Below are 27,241 nucleotides of genomic sequence, written 5' to 3'. Positions count from 1 at the left end.
CAGCTTGCAAACTCTTTATGGAACTTGGAACTTGATGGACGCGGATCTCGAAAACGGCTATAACGCTTTCCTAGAAAATTGAGAGTTTATGTATATCTTTGAGAAAAAAAAATCTAATTGGTGACATCGGGAAAACTCTGGTTTGACTGTTATGATTTTCCGGACTATAACAACGTGAAACATGTATTTGGTCCGGGCATCAAGACATTCTTCATCTTGAACACACGCACACGCCAGCGGGTATTCCCGCATGTATTCAGAATTTAAGTCATTGGTTAACATGCATGACTAGATGCATGTCGCGTAGGACGTAATCATCTTCTTTTTTTGAAGTAACGTCTGTATTATCTAAGACAGGATACGATAAACAGCCATTCTTTTTAGCGCACTGTCTTCTAAGTCTAGGTCTGTAGTTCTAGCATTGGAATTTTATATACTCTTAAGTAGATTTGTACATAAACTTAACCAGGATTTTTTCTGCGAAGAATTGGGGAGAATTGGGGATGCGGGAGGGGAAAAATGTTTTAAAAAATTGCTCGTATTAAGGAGGAATTGTAAAAAAAAAAAAAACACTTTTGTTTATGTTACTTGATATGGTTGTGTAACTCTTGACAATATTTTCCTAACATTGATGTAGTGATGTAGTGATGTTGTTATTTAGTGATGTTGTGATGCTGTGATGTAGTGATATTGTTATGTAGTGATGTTGTGATGCTGTGATGTAGTGATGTTGTGATGTAGTGATGTAGTGATGTTGTGATGTTGTGATGTAGTGATGTTATGATTCTGTGATTTTGTGATGTAGTGTGTTACTGTCTAACTAGATTTGTCATTCGATGCATCGCTCTAGCCTACTTGTCACACTGGGTTCCGTCACGCTCTAGTTCCACAGAAAAGATGGTTGAAATGTAGTAGATCCTTTTTGATTGGCCACGTCCAGATGTTTTAATACTTTCAACAGAACTGACGTTGAATGTACATAACAAACAAATCAACATTTAAAATTATCACTTATGATTTCCATATAATAAATATATAAGCAGTCTTGTCTAAACTTTGTATTAATTAAAACTATTCTATCTCACATCTTTCACTTATTATAGACCTATAAATTAAGGTACAATTTTATTATTCCCTTGAAAACAAGTTGGAGTTCTAGATGAAGGTATTGATTTTAACAAAGACAAAATCAACTCGCTCTGTATGTCCGGCACAAGTCTTGTACACGTTATTTCTCCCACTTCCCATTCCCGGATCAAGGTAAAAATGCGGGAAACTATTCAGTGTCGATATCAACACATAATCAAAATAGTAGATAATTTGTTTACTAATTAGTGGTAATTAATTCATTTTGTTTTATAAAGAAAAAGGGAGATAAATATTGCAGTATCGAGCTTTAAGGCAGAAATTTGCGGTTATTTCCTTTATACAAGCTTTTTTTTCTTTTTAAAAACGTTTTTCTTATATTTGGCTAGTTTTAGCGTGGAAGGTCAGCATGGGCACTGAAATGACGATCCAGAAAAATTTCAGATGCTGATCAAACTTGGACGAGATGGCCCACTTCAACGCCTCTTCTCTCAGTGTCAACAAAAGCGTACAAAATACATTCGTGTACAGCAATACCATATTCACATGTTGCGTGTACTTATGAAAGGGAGAGAATCCAATTTGTATGACTGCTCGCATTAGGCGAAAGGATGATCAAAGAGAAGTCACATGATCCCGCGTCTTGTCATGGCGGATATTCTTCCAGTGCACTGACAGATAAATCTCTAACCATGATCATGGATCACCTGAACAAATAAAAGGGGAGATGATTCTAGTGTATTATTTTAGTTCATCTATCGATCAATAGGATCATTAATGTCTTGGTGTAGTAATCTAAAAGTCAGTTTGAAATACTGTTGCACTCGATAAATTAGGATGATACGATGTCAAGTGATACCGAATCACAAAGTCAGCTCACGGCCACTTGATAAATCAATATAAAAAAACACCTAAATAAAATAACTATTCCTCTTCTTCAGAAACAAGGAAGGACAAAGTTCTCAAAAAAGGCTCTAACGATTTTCCTAGAAATTCGACAGTCCATGAATATCTCTGGGAAAAGGATTACTAACTAATTATCAATACGATGATCCTTGCTCGCTACCATCCCCTGGTGTCCATTTAGGGCAGCGGTTCTCAACCTTTTAAACTCGGCGACCCCTTTTTTACTATTTCCCACTCTGTACGACCCCCACACACCCACACACACACACAGCAATAGAAGAACAGACAAAACATAATCCATATTTTCGATGGTCTTAGGCGACCTCTGGCAAATCATCAATCGACCCCCAAAGGGGGTCGCGACTCACAGGTTCAGAACCCCTGATTTATGGCCAGCCTTAGATAATTGTTGGCTCTAGGCAAAGTGAATTCAGTGGGCCCAAATGAAACAGAATAATAAAAATTAACAGCGTAAAAATATAATTACGCAATTTATTAAAAACCTTGGGGCGTCAACCTTAAGGAAAAATCAGGAACGGGCGACCCTTGGGCAGTTGGCAAAACACAGTGCTAATCGCCTGCGATGTCATCCAGCCCAAACATCACCACTTGCTGTACCTTCGAACATATCAGCTGAGTGAAGAGGTGGGGGGGGGGAACTGCTAGGTGGGCATTAATATAATTTGTATGAGGAGATCTTTAATCGCCTCGCGACCGGAGGAGACAGTAGATGTTGATCTCCAACGAGTACATGGTTAATGAAAAAGTGCCCATGAGAGTCCCAGAGAACGAGAACCGAGAAGATCGTTGACTAGGCTGGACAAGTTAAGGTAATCCTTGAAAGATAGACTATGGATCATGTGCTTCAAACAACTAAAGAGTTAATCTTTGTTATAAGTTTGACCATTAAACAAATTAGACACATTGTCTATAAGCTCAGACTCACAGATGCGAGAGTAAACTTTACATAATCTTTCGTGGATTAGGTCCAGACTTACTAAGCAGCTCTCGTGTCTAGGTCTCGGACTCAGCCCTAAAACCTGAGACGATAACCTGAGACCTTATAGAAAGACAAATAACAAATTCTTCTAATCCTCTAATCTAGCTACTAAATACAAATACGACCAAATCCATATTAAAATACCCTTACAATGTGAAATAAAACTCACCCTAAACAGGGGTCAAAATAATCCTTTAAGAATATATACCAAGACCAACGATTAGGCTGTCCAGTACCGAAGACACAAGGAGAATTCAACAGCTCAAAAGATACAGTCTGCTTCAGTCGAGCAATATGGCGGGAATGCACCAAACGACTAAGAAGAAATGTTTTACGTCATATGAAAAATTTATGACGAAGCGACAAGGGGAGAGCAACTAGTACACAAAATAAAATTATCTCAAATGACGTCATCACCTATTAATGAATGCGGCGCTGTTAGATTAAGAACATTTTTTATTACACAACCAATTCAATATTTACGACAATATCCTAGCCGTGTATGATTGCATGACCTCTTTAAATAAACAGACAAACAGTAGAGGACTTATTGTATCTCCTGATGTTTACTACTGTTTATTGTATTTGCTGATGTTTACTACTGTTTATTGTATTTGCTGATGTTTACTACTGTTTATTGTATCTCCTGATGTTTACTACTGTTTATTGTATTTGCTGATGTTTACTACTGTTTATTGTATCTCCTGATGTTTACTACTGTCTATTGTATCTCCTGATGTTTACTACTGTTTATTGTATTTGCTGATGTTTACTACTGTTTATTGTATCTCCTGATGTTTACTACTGTTTATTGTATCTCCTGATGTTTACTACTGTTTATTGTATCTCCTGATGTTTACTACTGTTTATTGTATCTCCTGATGTTTACTACTGTTTATTGTATCTCCTGATGTTTACTACTGTTTATTGTATCTCCTGATGTTTACTACTGTTTATTGTATCTGCTGATGTTTACTACTGTTTATTGTATCTCCTGATGTTTACTACTGTTTATTGTATCTCCTGATGTTTACTACTGTTTATTGTATCTGCTGATGTTTACTACTGTTTATTGTATCTACTGATGTTTACCACTGTTTATTGTATCTCCTGATGTTTACTACTGTTTATTGTATCTCCTGATGTTTACTACTGTTTATTGTATCTCCTGATGTTTACTACTGTTTATTGTATCTCCTGATGTTTACTACTGTTTATTGTATCTCCTGATGTTTACTACTGTTTATTGTACCTCCTGATGTTTACTACTGTTTATTGTATCTCCTGATGTTTACTACTGTTTATTGTATCTCCTGATGTTTACTACTGTTTATTGTATCTGCTGATGTTTACTACTGTTTATTGTATCTCCTGATGTTTACTACTGTTTATTGTATCTCCTGATGTTTACTACTGTTTATTGTACCTCCTGATGTTTACTACTGTTTATTGTATCTCCTGATGTTTACTACTGTTTATTGTATCTCCTGATGTTTACTACTGTTTATTGTATCTCCTGATGTTTACTACTGTTTATTGTATCTGCTGATGTTTACTACTGTTTATTGTATCTCCTGATGTTTACTACTGATTATTGTATCTGCTGATGTTTACTACTGTTTATTGTATCTCCAGATGTTTACTACTGTTTATTGTATCTCCTGATGTTTACTACTGTTTATTGTATCTCCTGATGTTTACTACTGTTTATTGTATTTGCTGATGTTTACTACTGTTTATTGTATCTCCTGATGTTTACTACTGTTTATTGTATTTGCTGATGTTTACTACTGTTTATTGTATCTCCTGATGTTTACTACTGTTTATTGTATCTCCTGATGTTTACTACTGTTTATTGTATCTCCTGATGTTTACTACTGTTTATTGTATCTCCTGATGTTTACTACTGTTTATTGTATCTCCTGATGTTTACTACTGTTTATTGTATCTCCTGATGTTTACTACTGTTTATTGTATCTCCTGATGTTTACTACTGTTTATTGTATCTCCTGATGTTTACTACTGTTTATTGTATCTCCTGATGTTTACTACTGTTTATTGTATCTCCTGATGTTTACTACTGTTTATTGTATCTCCTGATGTTTACTACTGTTTATTGTATCTCCTGATGTTTACTACTGTTTATTGTATCTCCTGATGTTTACTACTGTTTATTGTATCTCCTGATGTTTACTACTGTTTATTGTATCTCCTGATGTTTACTACTGTTTATTGTATTTGCTGATGTTTACTACTGTTTATTGTATCTCCTGATGTTTACTACTGTTTATTGTATCTCCTGATGTTTACTACTGTTTATTGTATTTGCTGATGTTTACTACTGTTTATTGTATCTCCTGATGTTTACTACTGTTTATTGTATCTCCTGATGTTTACTACTGTTTATTGTATCTGCTGATGTTTACTACTGTTTATTGTATCTCCTGATGTTTACTACTGTTTATTGTATCTCCTGATGTTTACTACTGTTTATTGTATCTCCTGATGTTTACTACTGTTTATTGTATCTGCTGATGTTTACTACTGTTTATTGTATCTCCTGATGTTTACTACTGTTTATTGTATCTCCTGATGTTTACTACTGTTTATTGTATCTCCTGATGTTTACTACTGTTTATTGTATCTCCTGATGTTTACTACTGTTTATTGTATTTGCTGATGTTTACTACTGTTTATTGTATCTCCTGATGTTTACTACTGTTTATTGTATCTCCTGATGTTTACTACTGTTTATTGTATTTGCTGATGTTTACTACTGTTTATTGTATCTCCTGATGTTTACTACTGTTTATTGTATCTCCTGATGTTTACTACTGTTTATTGTATCTCCTGATGTTTACTACTGTTTATTGTATCTCCTGATGTTTACTACTGTTTATTGTATCTACTGATGTTTACCACTGTTTATTGTATCTGCTGATGTTTACTACTGTTTATTGTACCTCCTGATGTTTAGTACTGTTTATTGTATCTCCTGATGTTTACTACTGTTTATTGTATCTCCTGATGTTTACTACTGTTTATTGTATCTCCTGATGTTTACTACTGTTTATTGTACCTCCTGATGTTTACTACTGTTTATTGTATCTCCTGATGTTTACTACTGTTTATTGTATCTCCTGATGTTTACTACTGTTTATTGTATCTGCTGATGTTTACTACTGTTTATTGTATCTCCTGATGTTTACTACTGTTTATTGTATCTCCTGATGTTTACTACTGTTTATTGTACCTCCTGATGTTTACTACTGTTTATTGTATCTCCTGATGTTTACTACTGTTTATTGTATCTCCTGATGTTTACTACTGTTTATTGTATCTCCTGATGTTTACTACTGTTTATTGTATCTGCTGATGTTTACTACTGTTTATTGTATCTCCTGATGTTTACTACTGATTATTGTATCTGCTGATGTTTACTACTGTTTATTGTATCTCCAGATGTTTACTACTGTTTATTGTATCTCCTGATGTTTACTACTGTTTATTGTATCTCCTGATGTTTACTACTGTTTATTGTATTTGCTGATGTTTACTACTGTTTATTGTATCTCCTGATGTTTACTACTGTTTATTGTATCTGCTGATGTTTACTACTGTCTATTGTATCTCCTGATGTTTACTACTGTTTATTGTATCTCCTGATGTTTACTACTGTTTATTGTATCTCCTGATGTTTACTACTGTTTATTGTATCTGCTGATGTTTACTACTGTTTATTGTATCTCCTGATGTTTACTACTGTTTATTGTATCTCCTGATGTTTACTACTGTTTATTGTATCTCCTGATGTTTACTACTGTTTATTGTATTTGCTGATGTTTACTACTGTTTATTGTATCTCCTGATGTTTACTACTGTTTATTGTATCTCCTGATGTTTACTACTGTTTATTGTATCTCCTGATGTTTACTACTGTTTATTGTATCTCCTGATGTTTACTACTGTTTATTGTATCTACTGATGTTTACCACTGTTTATTGTATCTGCTGATGTTTACTACTGTTTATTGTACCTCCTGATGTTTAGTACTGTTTATTGTATCTCCTGATGTTTACTACTGTTTATTGTATCTCCTGATGTTTACTACTGTTTATTGTATCTCCTGATGTTTACTACTGTTTATTGTATCTGCTGATGTTTACTACTGTTTATTGTATCTCCTGATGTTTACTACTGATTATTGTATCTGCTGATGTTTACTACTGTTTATTGTATCTCCAGATGTTTACTACTGTTTATTGTATCTCCTGATGTTTACTACTGTTTATTGTATCTGCTGATGTTTACTACTGTCTATTGTATCTCCTGATGTTTACTACTGTTTATTGTATCTCCTGATGTTTACTACTGTTTATTGTATCTCCTGATGTTTACTACTGTTTATTGTATCTCCTGATGTTTACTACTGTTTATTGTATCTCCTGATGTTTACTACTGTTTATTGTATCTCCTGATGTTTACTACTGTTTATTGTATCTGCTGATGTTTACTACTGTTTATTGTATCTCCTGATGTTTACTACTGTTTATTGTATCTCCTGATGTTTACTACTGTTTATTGTATCTCCTGATGTTTACTACTGTTTATTGTATTTGCTGATGTTTACTACTGTTTATTGTATCTCCTGATGTTTACTACTGTTTATTGTATCTCCTGATGTTTACTACTGTTTATTGTATCTCCTGATGTTTACTACTGTTTATTGTATCTGCTGATGTTTACTACTGTTTATTGTATCTCCTGATGTTTACTACTGTTTATTGTATCTCCTGATGTTTACTACTGTTTATTGTATCTGCTGATGTTTACTACTGTCTATTGTATCTCCTGATGTTTACTACTGTTTATTGTATCTCCTGATGTTTACTACTGTTTATTGTATCTCCTGATGTTTACTACTGTTTATTGTATCTGCTGATGTTTACTACTGTTTATTGTATCTCCTGATGTTTACTACTGTTTATTGTATCTCCTGATGTTTACTACTGTTTATTGTATCTCCTGATGTTTACTACTGTTTATTGTATTTGCTGATGTTTACTACTGTTTATTGTATCTCCTGATGTTTACTACTGTTTATTGTATCTCCTGATGTTTACTACTGTTTATTGTATCTCCTGATGTTTACTACTGTTTATTGTATCTCCTGATGTTTACTACTGTTTATTGTATCTACTGATGTTTACCACTGTTTATTGTATCTGCTGATGTTTACTACTGTTTATTGTACCTCCTGATGTTTAGTACTGTTTATTGTATCTCCTGATGTTTACTACTGTTTATTGTATCTCCTGATGTTTACTACTGTTTATTGTATCTCCTGATGTTTACTACTGTTTATTGTATCTGCTGATGTTTACTACTGTTTATTGTATCTCCTGATGTTTACTACTGATTATTGTATCTGCTGATGTTTACTACTGTTTATTGTATCTCCAGATGTTTACTACTGTTTATTGTATCTCCTGATGTTTACTACTGTTTATTGTATCTCCTGATGTTTACTACTGTTTATTGTATTTGCTGATGTTTACTACTGTTTATTGTATCTCCTGATGTTTACTACTGTTTATTGTATCTCCTGATGTTTACTACTGTTTATTGTATCTCCTGATGTTTACTACTGTTTATTGTATCTCCTGATGTTTACTACTGTTTATTGTATCTACTGATGTTTACCACTGTTTATTGTATCTGCTGATGTTTACTACTGTTTATTGTACCTCCTGATGTTTAGTACTGTTTATTGTATCTCCTGATGTTTACTACTGTTTATTGTATCTGCTGATGTTTACTACTGTCTATTGTATCTCCTGATGTTTACTACTGTTTATTGTATCTCCTGATGTTTACTACTGTTTATTGTATCTCCTGATGTTTACTACTGTTTATTGTATCTGCTGATGTTTACTACTGTTTATTGTATCTCCTGATGTTTACTACTGTTTATTGTATCTGCTGATGTTTACTACTGTCTATTGTATCTCCTGATGTTTACTACTGTTTATTGTATCTCCTGATGTTTACTACTGTTTATTGTATCTCCTGATGTTTACTACTGTTTATTGTATCTCCTGATGTTTACTACTGTTTATTGTATCTGCTGATGTTTACTACTGTCTATTGTATCTCCTGATGTTTACTACTGTTTATTGTATCTCCTGATGTTTACTACTGTTTATTGTATCTCCTGATGTTTACTACTGTTTATTGTATCTGCTGATGTTTACTACTGTTTATTGTATCTCCTGATGTTTACTACTGTTTATTGTATCTCCTGATGTTTACTACTGTTTATTGTATCTCCTGATGTTTACTACTGTTTATTGTATTTGCTGATGTTTACTACTGTTTATTGTATCTCCTGATGTTTACTACTGTTTATTGTATCTCCTGATGTTTACTACTGTTTATTGTATCTCCTGATGTTTACTACTGTTTATTGTATCTGCTGATGTTTACTACTGTTTATTGTATCTCCTGATGTTTACTACTGTTTATTGTATCTCCTGATGTTTACTACTGTTTATTGTATCTGCTGATGTTTACTACTGTCTATTGTATCTCCTGATGTTTACTACTGTTTATTGTATCTCCTGATGTTTACTACTGTTTATTGTATCTCCTGATGTTTACTACTGTTTATTGTATCTGCTGATGTTTACTACTGTTTATTGTATCTCCTGATGTTTACTACTGTTTATTGTATCTCCTGATGTTTACTACTGTTTATTGTATCTCCTGATGTTTACTACTGTTTATTGTATTTGCTGATGTTTACTACTGTTTATTGTATCTCCTGATGTTTACTACTGTTTATTGTATCTCCTGATGTTTACTACTGTTTATTGTATCTCCTGATGTTTACTACTGTTTATTGTATCTCCTGATGTTTACTACTGTTTATTGTATCTACTGATGTTTACCACTGTTTATTGTATCTGCTGATGTTTACTACTGTTTATTGTACCTCCTGATGTTTAGTACTGTTTATTGTATCTCCTGATGTTTACTACTGTTTATTGTATCTCCTGATGTTTACTACTGTTTATTGTATCTCCTGATGTTTACTACTGTTTATTGTATCTGCTGATGTTTACTACTGTTTATTGTATCTCCTGATGTTTACTACTGATTATTGTATCTGCTGATGTTTACTACTGTTTATTGTATCTCCAGATGTTTACTACTGTTTATTGTATCTCCTGATGTTTACTACTGTTTATTGTATCTCCTGATGTTTACTACTGTTTATTGTATTTGCTGATGTTTACTACTGTTTATTGTATCTCCTGATGTTTACTACTGTTTATTGTATCTCCTGATGTTTACTACTGTTTATTGTATCTCCTGATGTTTACTACTGTTTATTGTATCTCCTGATGTTTACTACTGTTTATTGTATCTACTGATGTTTACCACTGTTTATTGTATCTGCTGATGTTTACTACTGTTTATTGTACCTCCTGATGTTTAGTACTGTTTATTGTATCTCCTGATGTTTACTACTGTTTATTGTATCTCCTGATGTTTACTACTGTTTATTGTATCTCCTGATGTTTACTACTGTTTATTGTATCTACTGATGTTTACCACTGTTTATTGTATCTGCTGATGTTTATTACTGTTTATTGTATCTGCTGATGTTTACTACTGTTTTTATGTTATTTTTTTTTTCCGTGTTTGTATTTAGCTTCTTCAGATAGTCTTGCTGAAAATATCGGAAGATGTTTTCTATCTACCTGCATTGCGGACACATTGGTCGACCCGTTGTGGGCAGCTTGAGTTTGTGTTATCTTAAAAAAAAACAACTTCATCATTTAATTTTTTAGAACATTTGTCACATAACATCTTCAACACCTCCTTCAACAATCCATTAGTCTGTTGGGGCACAATGCAGGATCTGTCGACCGTCTTTCTCCATTTCTTTCGTTTTTTTTGTTTTGTTTTTTTTGCCTTGTGTTATCTTCCCATTGCTTTCTCTGTCTGCCTTCTTTTTTTTTCTTCCTGGTACTGTTCCCTGAAGGAAAGACTTTTCGAGCCCTAAGGACCTTGTGATGTGGCCATAGAGCTTAAGTATGAGTTTTTTGACAATTGTTAGCAAGTGGTTGTGGGGTCCAATTGTTAGCAAGTTGTCGTGGGGTCCAATTGTTAGCAAGTTGTTGTGGGGTCCAATTGTTAGCAAGTTGTCGTGGGGTCCAATTGTTAGCAAGTTGTCGTGGGGTTCAATTGCTGTGTTAATCCTGTTTGTAATCTTATTTTTTGATGCTGTCTTTGTAATTGATACCTATGAATCTTTCTTTTCTCGAGATCTGCAGTCTCCACGATTCTTAATATTCAACAGCGCAGATTTTATTTTTTTCATTGAAGAAGTTATTAGCAGTAATAAATGCAAGCAGATGGGTTAATTAATAAATCTATCTGCAACATACTACCTTCTATTTAGTTACTATTAGATTAAGAATGCGAAAAATGCGATAGGATGTATTTGTTATTTATATGCAAAACATCTTAATTGTGGGTTCTTTTTAACTGCATACGGAATGCACTGAACAGAGCTCGTAAAGGGGAGGGGGGGGGAGCAAAATTAATTTAGAGGTCAAAGTAACAAAGAAGTCATTTCTCAGCCAGATTTTTTTTTAAACTCGCAAATAGACTTTAGCCCCCCCCCCCCCCAAACCAAAAAAAAAAAAAAAAATCAAAATAGCGAACATGAATGAAAGACAAGGGAGAGAATTATTACTTCTGCAAAGAATAGGACGTGGGAGAACAAACTTTTCCAAATCTCTACCAGACAGACTGACAGACAGACAGACGGAGTGAGATAGAATACACTTTGTAATAGAAATACTTTTTACTTGGTTATATGGGCCTATATATACCATATCATGTCCTCTGTGCTCGGTGTCTATTGCTGAATTGAAATTGTGTCTATTTTTAAATTTTTAGCTTGTTTTTCGAGTGCGACTGTGCGTGATTATTGTAACGTGCCGGCAGCAGCCGATTTAGTAAATTTTCCTTATGAAACAAAATTAATAAATTACGACTATTTGTGTAAGTAATCGGTAATTTTTTTAACAAAATTAATTCACGTATAGTCTTTGACAGTGAATAATTGTGCAGTCTCAACGTGACTGAATGGGAAGCTAGATAAATAAAGTGAATGGATTACTTAATATAAACTTTTAAAAAAAGAGTGCAGGTCATATACATTAACATTAAGTAGGGCGGGGTAAAGGTAGATATAGTTTATTGTCCATGTTTTCAAGAAAACTTTGAAGAAATTGGACCGTTCATACTTGCTACCGATCCTAATGGGAAAATGTGCTATGATAATATAAACCCTTTTACATTTAGAAACAAAAAACTTCTATAGAAACCAAACGAAAAAAAAAAAAAAACCAGACAAAATATAGATAGAGTTGCAGAGATTTCGTTCGGGCTATTGGTATCTTGGTATACAAACAAACAGCTTTAGACGTACTATATTTAAGTTTTTATTGAACTTACAATAATTTGAATAACTTCTTTTTCAAAAATAGTGGGAAGCGTGGTCGAAAGGCTAAGTGCGCTTGAACTTAGCTTGGCTCGAGGTTCGACACCCGACTTACCACGGTTAGAAAACGCAAAACATAAACAGTTTTAACTGTATGGACATATTACAATGTCCTTCAATGGACATTACGAAGGAAAAGAAGAGGCAAAAAAAAAATACTTAAAAATCAGAAAAACAATTTACCTTATATAAAGGAAACAGCTTTACATTTATAGCCATATCTATCAATCAGTACAACAATATTTATTTTCTTTAATAATATCGAACTAAATTAAGTACTTAGAAATAATTTATTGATTTAATAGATTTTTAATTGATTCATGTTTTGTTTTACGTACAATAAATAATTGTGCAACAAATAATTCTGTAAAGTTTAAACTTCATCCGAGAATAAGTGTGGGAGAAATAATGTGCTTGGCGCAGACAGACAGACAGACAGAGTTGAAATAAGAGAGGAATGGAGAAAGAAAGTCTACAGACCATGTGTGGTGTCCCAACCATCCAACAGACTATCTATCTATCTATCTATCTATCTATCTATCTATCTATCTATCTATCTATCTATCTATCTATCTATCTATCTATCTATCTATCTATCTATCTATCTATCTATCTATCTCAAACGGTAAAGCTTTTTTGTTGTTGTTAATAGTATTATGAAGACAGTGTTGAAGTCTAGAGATAAACATATTCTTTGTTTTTTTTTCAATAAACTCCTTTTGTGCTTGCTTCATAGACAATAATCTGGCAGAACATTGACTGTACTACAATCCATTTAGCGCTGTCTGAGACCCAACAAGTCAATATCTATGTTACAAACAACAGAACCAAACTACAGCTCTCCTGTCATCCTAATTAAAAAGCCAACATCAAATGCCACGATGGGTTAACGTCAAACCAAGGTTTACCACTAGTTCTGTCTGTGTGTCAGTGAAGCTATTTAAAAGAGTCTGTTGGATGATAAAATAGAAGTGCATTCTGATCTTCGGGGATTCGCGAAAACCATTTTGGGCAAATGAGCAAAATGTGGAACAAGAAAACATGAATATGAAACAGCGTTTAAGTAGCGCGCGCGCACACACACACACACACACACACGTAAAGAATCCTGGGAATGAGTAATGAATCACTGGCAGATTGTAAACAAAGCCATTAAATGGTAATAAGCTGAAGAAAGAAATTGCGTTTTGGAACTTGACAAAACTTTGTTACATGAACGACACTTTCTAAAAAATCTGGTATAGTGTTCAGAAAAATTAATATAAAATTTACAGTTCCTACCATTAGCTTGCCAACTCTCCATAAGTTCAAGATTTAAAAAGTTGCCAAAAAGACAACAAACCCCAGCAACAAAAAGTTCGAAACTGGCTTGAAACTTAGTGGGTGGACGGGTATTTCAAAAACAATTTTTCTAGAAATGTGACAGTTATTGTATATCTTTTAGAAAACTATAACTACCTAACTGGCCAGACATTAAAATTCTTATTCTAATTATTTCAAAAAAATTGGTCACCCCTACCTCCGTTACATAGATGTAATAAAACGGGACTTCAAATCAGTGAACATCAATACTGACCATTGGGAAGACCTAGCTGTAGACCACACCAGATGGAGAGAGATAGTGACCAAGAAAGCTATGGACAGCGAAAAAACATGGGCCTCAGCTCTGGAAGAAAAACCAGCTCCTCTACCACCGAAACGAAAGCCACCTTAACCTGCGATATTTGTGGACGGGAGTGTCTCTCCAAAATAGGTCTCCACAGCCACATAAAAAAAAGTGTTCCAGATGAACCATAGTCGTTCAACGACTGAAGGAGGCCAACAATTGCATGACACTAGACTAGTCAAATAATTTTAATTATTTATTGATTATCTACAACACCTCTGCTTCGTACACAAGTTATCTCCCCTAGATTCCTAGATCTTTTGTTTTGCCATGAAGGAACTAATATTCCTTTATGTTTTTGTTTTGCCAGTTCAAGGGTTCAACCTTTTATGCTCGGCGACCCCCTTTTTAGAATCCCCCACTCTGCCGCGACCCCCACTCACACACACATACAGCAATAAAGGAATAGACAATAACAATCCATATTTTCGATGGTCTTAGGCGACCCCTGGCATTTGGCTTATGGTCAACCCCCATACAGAATACGTGCCGTGCCCAGCATAACTGTCAGACAATAAGCAGTCCCTGTTTACTGTCCAGGCCGACATTTGTAAGGACATCGCTGTTTGTAGTGCGGTCTTGCCACTACGGTACTGGCCCTGGCCAGCCTGTTAGCAAATTAATAGTGCATGGTGAATGTCGATATTTATTGGTGACAGTCAGAAAAAGGGTATTTAGCAAATAGTTCGGACCTACACCAAGATACTATGTGAATGTTGTCATTAAACTGTGAAAGTCGACCATCACCAAAGTTCTGTCTTTCACTGAGCAAACATGTGTGTATGTTCGTGTATATATGTATTTTTGTATTGGGCGTGAGTCTAAGTGCATCTCTAAATAAAAAAAAAGAAACTTTTCCTATTTTAGACCTTACGAGCTATAAGGCAGATGATGTTAAGGTCATCTGTTTCTTTGGCAAACAACGAACAGGGTGTCAAGTAGCCAATACAACGACCAACCGCCTTTACTTTCCCAATTAAAGTAAGGTACCCATTGGAGTTGGGTGGACTCCCTAAAAATGCCGAAATTCGAAATCCTAGTCTTTACCGAGATTCGAACCTAGGACCGCAGGTTCGGATGCAAAGCACTTACCTCTCATCCACCACGTCCCCTGATTTTGTAAATGGCCTTGCGTATATATTTTGTGTGCACACAATTGTAAGCGCGTGACCTAATTCCATTGTGAAGTCTCCATACAGTGCCCCAGGCGTCTCGTCGAGTGTGGCTTGGCGAGAGAGGGGGGAGCGCCCAGCGCAAGGAACGAGTGTGGCAGAATGAGTGCCAGAATCACCTGTTAAGAGACCGGGTTGTGGGTCGTGCGCTCTAGTTGGATGTATCTGGTACTAAGTGAACACTCGACGCCTGTATCACGTGAGTAGCCAACCGTAAATAATAGATAATAAGACACACACGTAAGATAATCAAAATGTCTTCTGTAACATAACGTATGCAAGCTCGATCTTAAATTCTAAATGAAGAACGGTAAAATTATATTGACGATAACAAATCTAAATGCAAACTTCATCATCCATTCAGAACAGGTAACGGCTTCCTCATCGTCCTGGGTGGCAAACTATGTAGGTTAAAGTTGGGTATTTCCAGCAACGTAAATTACAGCACTTTTTAATCATGGGTTTCGAGCATATGTCTCATAGTATTTACTATTTTACTATAAATTATGACGAAATGAAATGGTAGACTCTGAGGGAATTATCAGATTTTGGCCCTTGAGACTTTTGAGGAGAATATAATAAAAACAACAACATGAAAAGCTGGGGGGGGGGGGGGGGGTTAAACTCGAATTACCAAATAGTTTTGTTTTCATATTGCAAATCTAGATTATGGTTATATAAGATTCGTACTAGGATGTTTCCAGAGACTTAAGTAAACTTAAAGACTGACGGAGCTTAAAATGAAGATATTATTTTATTGGTCCAAACTAAGGGAAATTCGTTTGACTATTGTCCACCTCAGCTCTAGTTCTATGAAAATAACATCTCCATATAGCTCTTGCTGTGTTTTCTCTCATATTAGCCTTGTTTCTCTCTCTCTTTGTCTCTTATTCGTAATTATCTTTCTCTTCATATCATTTGTGTTGCATTCTTTCTTCTCCCCCCCTCTCTCTTTGTTCTCTCTTTCGTTACTTTCATTTTTTTCCCCTCAACCCACTGCCTAAAATAATAGAGACACGCCCACTCTAGTTTCCTCCTTTAAGTCTGAATGTACTGACTGCATTTCTTTCCGTCCATCCAAATTACGTCACTGTAGCAATCAAACCCATCAGAAATGTTAGCAGACGACATGTGTTTTAATTTCAATAGCATCATCTCATCTGGCACTCGTTTAATACTTACATTCTATTATATCATGTTGCCAGGTAATGGCCTTGAATAGTTTCCGAGACAGAAGCAGCGACATCTCTTTCCTTAAAAATGTGGCCAGGTTGGATTTACAAATTGCTTTTTAGCGGTTCCTTTAAGGTGAAAAGCCGCTATTAGGTTTGTGCAAAATGTCCGTCTGTCCGTTTGTCCGTCTGTCATACTCAGATCTCAAAATACTAGAAGAGAAATAAATTACATATTATTTCACCATGCGATGCGGCTGCAATGTTTAGGTGCAACGGCCAATTTTTTTTTTCGGGATTCAAACCCGCGACCCCTCGGTTCGGAAATCAAGCGCTTTACCCACACCGTGACATATGACATCCTCTTAGATGTATTACTAGTATTACATCTCCTCATCTCATATCTGCCTGTGGTCCCGATCTGGGGAATGGGCCACCCAGCTTCCTCCTGGCGCCTGGCGTCTCGGTTCTGGGCGAGTCTCTCCAACTATCCCCACATCTTGCCCATCTGCTTGGCATCTGCTTCCAAATCACGGCGCCATGTATTCCTGAGCCGTCCCCTCCTCCATTCCTCTAACTGCCTAAAGCCTTCAAATTCCAGCACTACGTTCGAGTGGTCTGTGTTTTGAGCTTTCGTTTTGAATGTCCCGAGTTCGAGTACTTCCTGTCGTACCCAAAGACGTAAAGGTGAAGGTCACTTTGTAAAGGTCAGACGACATCTTATAAGATATTCTGAATCAAATTCACTACCCATGTCTCGACGAAGTTAATTGCGAGCTAATCACGTGTATAGTTTTATTAGCCCATTTAAAAATGGATGCCCCCTAGGTAGCTCAGTGAACAGAGTTTAACATGACCTAAATATTCGAGCAAAGATTGCAATGTAGAAAGGCAAACATTTGGAAATAATATTCATGCTCAGAAATATAACTATTTCATTAAAAAAAAAAAAGATCGATTTCTTCTTTAATTTCATTAATTAACTCTGGTTGTGTGTCTTTAGGCACCAGCTTTGACCTTTTCATTTCTGCTATGATAAACACTTCTATACGTTTAAAGTGTTATCTTGATGCTGGTCCATTCTTTCATATCATGCAGTCAACTTTTCTTTAGTCTTTCTCTCGTTTTACCTCAGGCGCTATGCCTTGATGGATTTTTAACAAAAATCTGCTTAATTCCGGAGTGCATGTGACATACGGTGTTAGTTTGGTTTGGATAATTTTGAACAAATTTTTTAAGGATCAACATCGGTAAGTAATGACTTGCATAAGTTTATGCAGGCCACTAGCCCGAACACCTTACAATAGGAGATACGGTAAAAAGGGATGAAAGAAGTGCACATCCTCTTGGATCCCTCCCATCAGGACCGGATATAGACTTGATAAGGCCCTAAGCTTTTAGTAATTCTAGTAAAAAAAAGTTAAGTTGCAATCTATAGAGCTGACGATGTTAAGGTCATCTGTTTCTTTTGGCCAACGGTTACCGAGCAGGGTTTTATGTTGCCAGCACAACCACCAATCGCATTTACTTTCCCAACTAAGGTCAGGTTCCCATTAGAGTTGGGTGGACTCAAGGGCGCCCTGAAAATCACGAAACTCAAAATCCCAGTCTTCACCGAGATTCGAACCCAAGACAGCAGGTTCGGAAGCCAAGCTTTTTACTGCTCAGCCACAGTGCCGCCTTTAATAATTCTTCAAGGTTAATAAGAGTCATCTTTGCAAATTTCTACAACTCCACGCTTTATAATCACAGTCAGAAAAAAGAAAACACAAATGACAGAAAAAAGAGGTATGTTCTAGTTATCTGAACACTCAATAATTAAACGCTTGTTAACCTTTCGGACCCCATGAGATTGGTCGCAGTTCATACGTGGGGAGGGAGGGAACGCAGGAGGGAGGAGTGATTGGGATCAGCTGTTTGTCAAACTCAAATAGGGCAAAGGGCTCTTGTTGCCTTTCTGTTAATTTGTTTTGGGCCAAAGGTTCGCAGAAACTAATTGGGGGGCAGTCCTGGAACAATAGTCCCATGAAAGTCTCAGTAGTCTAAGAGATTATATCTGACCTTTCTATGGCGATCTAAAATGTATTCATGTAATCTTTCTGATGTAACTCTGTCAGATGTTACGTTTGAGTGAAACTAGTGTGAGTGCTGTGCCGGCATTAGGCATAGGCAAACAAGGAATAGAGAAAATAAGGCAAAACGAGTGAAACTTGTGCCCCATGTTTTTGTTGAAGTACATTACGATTTAACTAAATTGCCTTATTTTTTGCAATTTTTTTTTAAATTAATTTTTCTTTTTCAGTTGAGGCCAACAAATTCTTATCTTCTTATCTTATATATTACAGACGTTAATTCACTTCGTATAGGGCCTCCAATTATCTAATGCTAGCTCTGTCAAATGTATATTTACAAATCTTATATCAACTTAGTCTGTCTATCTGTCTGGTAAAAAGTTTGTGCACGTTATTTCTCCCACACCTAATCTGGAATCAAGCTGAAATTTGGCACATGATTACTTTTAGATGACAACCACAAGAATCAATTAAAAAAAAAAGTTAATGAACTATTGGTAATGAATTATTTTGTTTGTTATCTCGAACAAGGACAAGAAATTGTACTTGACTGAAGTGGTGATATGAACTGAATTAGTCCCCATTATAGGTTGTCGTCTGAGGCTTAGTGAACACAAATATGAAATAGAAACAATAGATAACTCTACTATCTTCCATGTTCATAAGCTCTTTGCTAGCAGAGTGGTTATCGTGTTGGCTTGAGAAGCCTGAGAACGCTTTAGCCCATAAGTTCGAATAAGTTCCCATTCCGGTTGTTGCCACCTTTTTTTTTATATGAATACATTTAAAAAGCGATGACACGGATATCCCGTTCTTTCTCCCCGGACCCCTTTCCAACTGTTCCATACAAGTGATAGGATGACAGAGTATTGAGAAAGCTAAAAGCGTGAAATTGATTTAACAAAAACAATAGACAAAAATATTTCTAATCGCACAGATTTAGTATCGTTAGTCTCAATGTATTACAAATTTAATGACATGACAAATCCAAACTAATTGATACACCGAATATAAGCATTGTTTTTCAAAAGAAAAGTTGTTTTTGTTTTGTTGTATTTTGTTTATTTAACTCCGATTGTATTGTAGTACAAATATTTTCAAGAAAGAATACCCATATAGCCTGTAACTTTCATACAAGTCAACAAGGGCTGATTATTATTCAATCTATTTCCTTTATTTTTTTATGGCAAATGGATGCTTATTATTTTGGATAGGGACTGACTTTCCAGATTGTTTTTGTTAGCTTTTGTTAATGGTACATTATACTTTTAATACACTGGATCCCCGAGAAGATGAACTTTAATAGTTTCATTATGAAGCAAAGACATAGCTTTTCTCAATACAGTCTCATAACGTATTCTCTTTTTCTTCTATAAAAAAAATTCATTTGTGCCAATCGCCTGGGGACGTGTTTCGTTCAAAAGTAAGGCATACTTTTTAAAAGTCTGGTTACCAAGGGAAATACAAATTTGATGAGGGTTTTAACTCGGAAATGAGGTCAATCAATCAAAACAGTGTGTCTGCTGGCGTTCAATGATTGTTAGAGAAACTGAGCCTGGTATTGACCACGGATTGGTTCCTGCGGCTCTTTGTGGTGTCATTTGTGGTGTCATTGTGTTAGGCGTGTTGGCTTCTAGCTCCATTTAACGAATTCACAAACACATTTTCTAAATGTAAACCTATTTTACTTTTAGCTCATAAAATATTTAAAAATATAATACAATATATAAACAATATATATGAGGGTAATATTCATGTCATAGTTGCATGCCCTACCAACCAGGTCCCTCCAGGCGTGTCGATTCCGGGCGAGTCTCTCCAACTGTTCACATGTCTTTTCCATCTACTTGGCATCTGCTTCCAAATATCGACCCCATGTATTCCTGGGCGGTCCCCTCTTCCTCTTTAATTTTTTTTTTTTGGCGTGGGGGGTGTTATACATGAGGTGTAATCTTGTGATTTTGGATGCAGGCTTACTAATGGGTGACCTATCCATCGCCAGAGTTTCTGAAGAATATCTGTGGGCTAATGCTTTGTTGTTTGCCACAACTTTTCGTTACTAATATTGTACTGCCAACTGATCATAAGGATCTTCCTGAGGCAGATATTGATGAAAACCTGGATACTAGGATAACGACCAACCACTTGGACTTTCACCAACCAATATCAGGTACCAATCTGGACCGTACTAAAAATTCCGCAATTTAAAATATCAGTGTTTCACCAAGATGGCTGCCCTGGTCGTGCGGTTTGCGCGCTGGACTGTCGTTTGGATTTATCGATGGTCCCGGGTACAAACCCTGCCCGCTCCCATTCCCCGTCGTCCTACGGGAGGTTTGGACTAGGAAGTAAACTATCTTCAACTCTGAAGGAACATCCGAAACATGTAAAACATTTTACAAACAAGATTTGAACACAGACCCGGTTCAGAAACCAAGTGCTTTGACTTTCAGCCACTGCAGCCATACAAGTGACGCTTTCCCTCATTAAGTTAGGGACACCAAACATAGAATATAGATCAATTGGTTGTTTCCCTTGATCATAAATTACATTGCTGTGTGATAGTGTCACAAATAGAAGGAAGATCTGATGTCTGATGTTTTTGTTGACAGAGTTCTGTTTGCTCCAATAATTTCATACAGCTTTAATAACTTTCTCATGTTGTGATAATGCAACTCTTAATGTTATGTGTTCGTTCCCCTGGAACAAAGGTGGATTGAATTTGCAAGTAATCCGTTTGTAAATGAGAATATTCAATGACTGTGTATGGCTGTGTATGTATAAATGTGTGTGTGTTTATGTATGATTGTAAATGAATGTGAATGGATGAGTGTGTGTCTGTGAGTGTATTTAACATTTAAGAAAACTTGTTAAGAAGATTACAAAGCTGTTTTTTTTTTTTGGGGGGGGGGGGGGGGGTTATGTTTTGAATGTTTAAATTGAACGCATTTTTAGCGGCTCCCGAAAGGGGAAAAGACGTTATTAGTTTTGTGTTTAATGTCTGTCCTTCTGTCCGTCAGTCCAGGTTACATCTCGTAAACTAGAAAATATATTGAAAATCTGACATATTTTAGACCATTCAAAGTTCTGATGCAACGGCTACTTTTTTTTTTTGAAAGCGAAAAATCTAATTTTTTAAAATCACTTATGCAAGCAGTTTTTTCATAAAAACCCACCACTTTTACAACTATTCACTATAAATAGTAACAAACACGGGAGGCTCTTTAGTAGGGAAAAGAAAAACTAACCATATTTTAAACATATTTTTGCAAACGTTTTTAGATTTTTTGTTACATTTCTATTGCCAAGTTGAGTGAGCCCTGTTATATTTACTACTACATTTACACAAAAAATGTTTACTTTTTTTTAAAGAGAAAAATTCTATTAAGTATGCATATAAGTTGGTCATAATTTTAAACAACAATTAATACGTAATCTTTCATATTATCGCGTGAACTGCAGAGCCGTCCTGTAGCACTGAACTAATAGAATTGTTTTTTAAATATTTTTTTTCTTGAGTAATAAGAGTTTGACCCTTTACAAAACAATTAGATCCATTAGATATTCATTCTATGACATCCGTTAGGCCAGTCTTGCATGTAACTTACAATTCACTTTCACCTATCCTTTGGTCTGCTGGACAAGATCTGTCAACCTTCTTTCTCCATTCTTCTCTGACATTTGTCTTTGATAGAATTTCATTCTGATGTTCTTTCTGAAAATATTGAAACCTGCCTTTTTACCTGCCTGTGTGGACCTCTTTGGAGGCCGATTTTGAGTTTGTGTTTCCACACAAACTGTCTTTGTAACCTTGTAATTATTTTTTATTAAGAACGTTTAGTGGTACATTAACCCAATATCAAAGTTTCTTAAACTTAAGTGAATCTTTAAGTAAGCACTTCAGACTTTTAATAATACACTAGCACAGTGTGTTTATTTTCCTGCATATTAGCTTCTTAGTCTGGTAATGTTTTTATCTAGAGAGATAGAGAGAGAGAGAGGGGGGAAAGAGAGAGAGAGAGAAAGAGAGAGAGAAAGAGAGAAAGAGAGAGAGAGAGAAAAAGAGAGAGAAAGTTGAAAGTTATACGAAAAGTTAATCTTTATTTGACTTGGTCATTATTTGTTATTCGTATATGTTTCTTCGTTACTGTTTGACTTTGACGTCTTTGCCCAAACCCCTACCTTTACTGGCAAGCATATTCTGATAGTTCGTTGGTCAAGAAAAACATCTACAAGACACTATATAGATACATTTCACAATTTATTTAAAAATAATTATAAGAATGACTCTATGTGTCCACTTTTCATTGTTTTCTTAAAAGAAATTTCGGGAACCAATTTCCCATTAAGCTTAATCAACATCACAGGTTTTTTCTAAAGAACGCGAGAACCATGTCTCGTACAGCTGTTGAGTATGTTAAAAAGTGTGCGTGCGTGGGAAGGAGGGAAGGTCTAGACTAGACACTCTGTGTCTGACAGTAGAAAAACTTCAGTCGAATCCATGAAAGAACTCTCTCGGAAATAAAAGTCCTACAACCTAACGAGAAAATAATACAAGCGACCCAAATGTTGACTTTTATCTCCAGACATAATCAATAGACGAAGCAAACATGTGTCTATTGGTTTACTCAAGTAGATCCAGTTCTCCGAAAACTTGGAGGATATAACTATATCATGTAAAATCGTCGTTATAAGCAGCTAAGTTATGTGTTATAGAAAATAGAGCAGTAAGATTTATAAACAAACGAATATTCCAGTTTGTTTAGAGTAACACCATTACTCAAATCACTAAACTTAGAGACACTTCAGGACAGAAGAATAAAATACAAAGTAGCTATAATACATAAAACACTAAACCATAATTTACAAATAGAAAAACAAAACCTAATGAAATACTCAGAAAGACACAAAGATAGGGGCACATTTCTTATTCCATACGCTAGAACAAATTCAAACAAGTGCTCCTTATCCACTAGTGTCATTAAAGAATGGAATGGGTTGCCTAAATCAGCCTGGAAAACCAACGACTTAGCAGACTTTAAGTCATTGATTAACATGCACGACTAGATTGACACGTGAAATGCGTAGGACGTAATTATCTTCTTTTTTGACGTCTGTAATGTATAATATAAGATAAGAAGCATGTGTGACACTTTAAAAAGGTTATGTGTAATATTGAACATGGAGTATTACATATGTAATGTAATGGCCGTCATGCCAACTGCAATGCGTTTGAACACAAAATCCATTTCTTAATGCACTTCATAGTCTTTCAAGTAAATTTCAATGTTAATTTTTAACTCTTTCTCTCCGTAATTATTTACCACATTCTGGTGGAATGAACGTTGGTATCTTCAGTTAGGAAAGAAAGAGTTAAAAAATGATTTCTAGAAATTGAAAATAAAATAAAAATTCAAGCTTGTAAAACAAGTAGCTATTTACAAAACCTTTCACTGTATACACTTTCGACTCAAGTCACAGACCTTATTACTGCAGAAATAGTCGAGTCCATACTGTCCAAATGAAGTGACCCTCTAAAGCACATCTTGCAACGTGTTGTGCACCGTGTTGTGTCACGGGCAAGATTTGCCCCGCAGACCTTAGTTTGTGTATATAAGCACTAAAGCATTGGGACAGAAGAAAAAAAAAAGATTTGAAATGCAACCCTCAGCAAACTCCCGATTCTACATGCCTCATAAATTTGTCCGATTTGTTTATTTTGACTTGTCCGAACAAGCGGCGTGTTTATTTTGAAAGAATTGTCAACTGGACAATGTGATGACCTAGTCAGATATCTAGCGGTCATAAATCGACATACAATTTCAAACAAGTTGTGCATCATTTTTTAAAATATGACTTGGTAGCCCCGGTAAAGACCAATCAAATTCTACAACAATCTTCCAAATATCTCAATGCATTCGTGTATTTGCTAGGTTGATGGTCTGTAGCTACAGACAGTTAGTACAACTAAACTGATGTAGGTATATTGCTTTTTTAGTAAAAGACTTTAAATAGACCTCCTCAAATGAGTGTTCGATTTTTTTTACATTAAATATTAATATAAATCATGTCATGATGTCAAATGTCAAAATGCAGGATCCCCTAAAGAGGTCGAGTCCCCCGGGCTACCAAATGATGGCAAATCCCTAGCGTACCCTGTATCCTTTCTTTCTTGCTTCTCTCGCTTAGTCTCCTCTTCAACTCCCCCCCCCCCCCCAGTCCTTTAACTTGAATTAAGCCTCAGACCACCTCGTGGTTTCATCAGAAACTCTTAAGCCTACACAACCAAACATCCGCTCCCCATTATATTTCGGTTCCAGTATATACAGCATACTCTCCATAACAACTCGCTAGCGTAAAGTGTGAATATAAAGAATATGGTATGATTCCACTGGACAAGTAAGGTAGCTTGGGTGCAATGCTGTAGCTGGTAAGCGTTTATCATTTTATTGGAAATATGATTTCTAAAAGTCCCTCCCCCTTTTTTTTTCTTTTCTTGAGCTCCCTGGATAAACAAGGGTGCGTGTTGTGTGTTTGTGTTAGTTCACAAGCCAAGAGCGAGTAGCTTCCCTTGACCGGACGTAATGGGATACTGAAATCCGGTACAAGCTTTAAACATTAGAGCCACGCTGATGTTATAAACTACTCAGTCAAGATCACCCATTTCTTATACAGCTTACAAGAAAGAGAGAAAAAAACGGAGAACATACAACAAAAATTCATGGATTTAATATTCGAGTTCGTCTTAAATAGCAATGAGGTTTATAGGCAATTTGTGAAGTCTTAGGGTAGTGTGGATCTAAGCCGCTGTTGACACTCTAGAGCCAGCCCAGGATCTGAGTAAACCAAATCTATTCTTTTGCCCTATAAACTAACATCATGTTGTTGTGCATAAAGCACGCTGATTTATGTAATAATACAGGTCAAGAGTTTGTGGCTTACCAGACTTTTCAGAGATCTGGGGCTATCAAAAAGAATATGAGACACGGTATGATGCATAATATGGATGGCTAGAGAACATTGTTAATCAGAAATTATAGAAATTATTTCCAATATTAATAACGCATCAAATTACTTTAAATTTTCTACTAAATTGAATCCTTAAAAGAAAGAAAATTGTATATATATTGTTTTATATAAACAGAAACAGTTTGCATACATTTTTCCTTTTTTTACTATTTCAATGAAGTGTGGAGATTATTTTTATAAATCTCTTCAATTGTTTTCTGTAGCAATACAGAAAGTAATTATAAAAAAAACAAAAACACCGATTATGTTTCCTTTCAATCAATTTTCTCTCCAGCCGGTGCCATTTATTCCAAACAGAAAAACAGAAACAAAAAAAAACAAACACAAAATCCTATTTTTTTTCAAAGTCTGTATGTGTTGTAAGTGGCGTGTGTGTGTGTAGTGTATCTGTGTGTGTGTGGCATCTAAAGTGATAATCGATTGGCATTCTCCCCACACGTTCACTTGATAGAACTGGCCACCAACTTGATGAAACTGTAGTTATACTTCCGGTCATTGTCTATTCTGTATCTAGTCACACGAATCATTGGCGACTTCCTAGCTACAATGGAGATGTGCATCTATGGCGAATAGCTATAGATGGTATTTCTGGTGTATGTATAATAATAATAATAATAATAATAATCTTTATTGTCCGTAAGGAAATCTGTCTTACAATTTGTGCATTACACCAAACAAAACATTATAACTATAGAAAAACAAAATGTACATTCACACCAGACTCACTCATAATTTACATGTGAAAAGTTTATATCAGATTGTTTCTATTTAATGATTTGATTGCCAGGGGAACAAAAGAGTGTTTGTGCCTGTTTGTCTTTGCTATCGGTGTCTTGTATCTCTTTTGTGATGGTAAAATTACAAAATCCTGACCCAAAGGGTGATTTTTATTTCTAGAATATTTTTAGCTTTTTTTTATCTTATCTTATATAATACAGACGTTACTTCAAAAAAGAAGATGATTACGTCCTACGCGTCATGCATTTAGTCATGCATATTAACCAATGACTTAAATTCTGCCAAGTCACTGGTTTTCCTGGCTAGCTCAGGCAACCCATTCCATGCTCTAATAGCACTAGGGAAGAAGGAGTATTTGTACAAATTTGTCCTAGCATATGGGACGAGGAATGTGCCTTTATCTTTGTGTCTTTCAGAGTATTTTATTAAATTTTGTTTTTGTATTTGAAGATTATGGTTCAGTGTTTTATGTATGATTGCTACTTTACTTTTGAGCCTTCTGTCCTGAAGGCTTTCTAAATTTAGTGATTTTACTAAAGGTGTTACTCTAGTCAAATGTGAATATTCGTTTGTTATGAATCTCACTGCTCTATTTTGTGTCTGTTCTAGTTTCCTTATGTTTTCTTGAGTTGAGGGGTCCCAAACGGAGGATGCATATTCTATTATTGGCCTAACCAAGGTTAAATAACATTTTAGTTTTATGTTCTTATTTGATTTATAGAAATTTCTTTTAATAAATCCTAATGCTTTGTTTGATTTTTTTGTAGTTTCATCAATATGTGGATTCCATGACAGTTTTTCATTTATTATAACACCTAGG

The 27,241-nt window shown here is 35.4% G+C and overlaps 1 protein-coding gene across 1 annotated transcript in view; it reads left to right on the top strand.

Annotated features, from left to right (window-relative positions):
* The first annotated feature begins 15,485 nt into the window (after window positions 1-15,485).
* The window catches only part of LOC106066701 (uncharacterized), a 33,892-nt gene continuing 22,136 nt past the window's right edge, over window positions 15,486-27,241 (top strand). Inside the window, exon 1 of the mRNA XM_013225781.2 lies at window positions 15,486-15,609. The gene's annotated coding sequence lies outside the window, so the exon portion shown is untranslated. The remainder of the gene's footprint in view (window positions 15,610-27,241) is intronic.

Source organism: Biomphalaria glabrata, chromosome 15 (genome assembly GCF_947242115.1).
Source record: "Biomphalaria glabrata chromosome 15, xgBioGlab47.1, whole genome shotgun sequence".
Classification (NCBI taxonomy): Eukaryota; Metazoa; Mollusca; class Gastropoda; family Planorbidae; genus Biomphalaria; species Biomphalaria glabrata.
The sequence above is the reverse complement of the archived record's forward strand: the minus strand, read 5'-3'. Positions and strand labels throughout refer to the sequence as shown.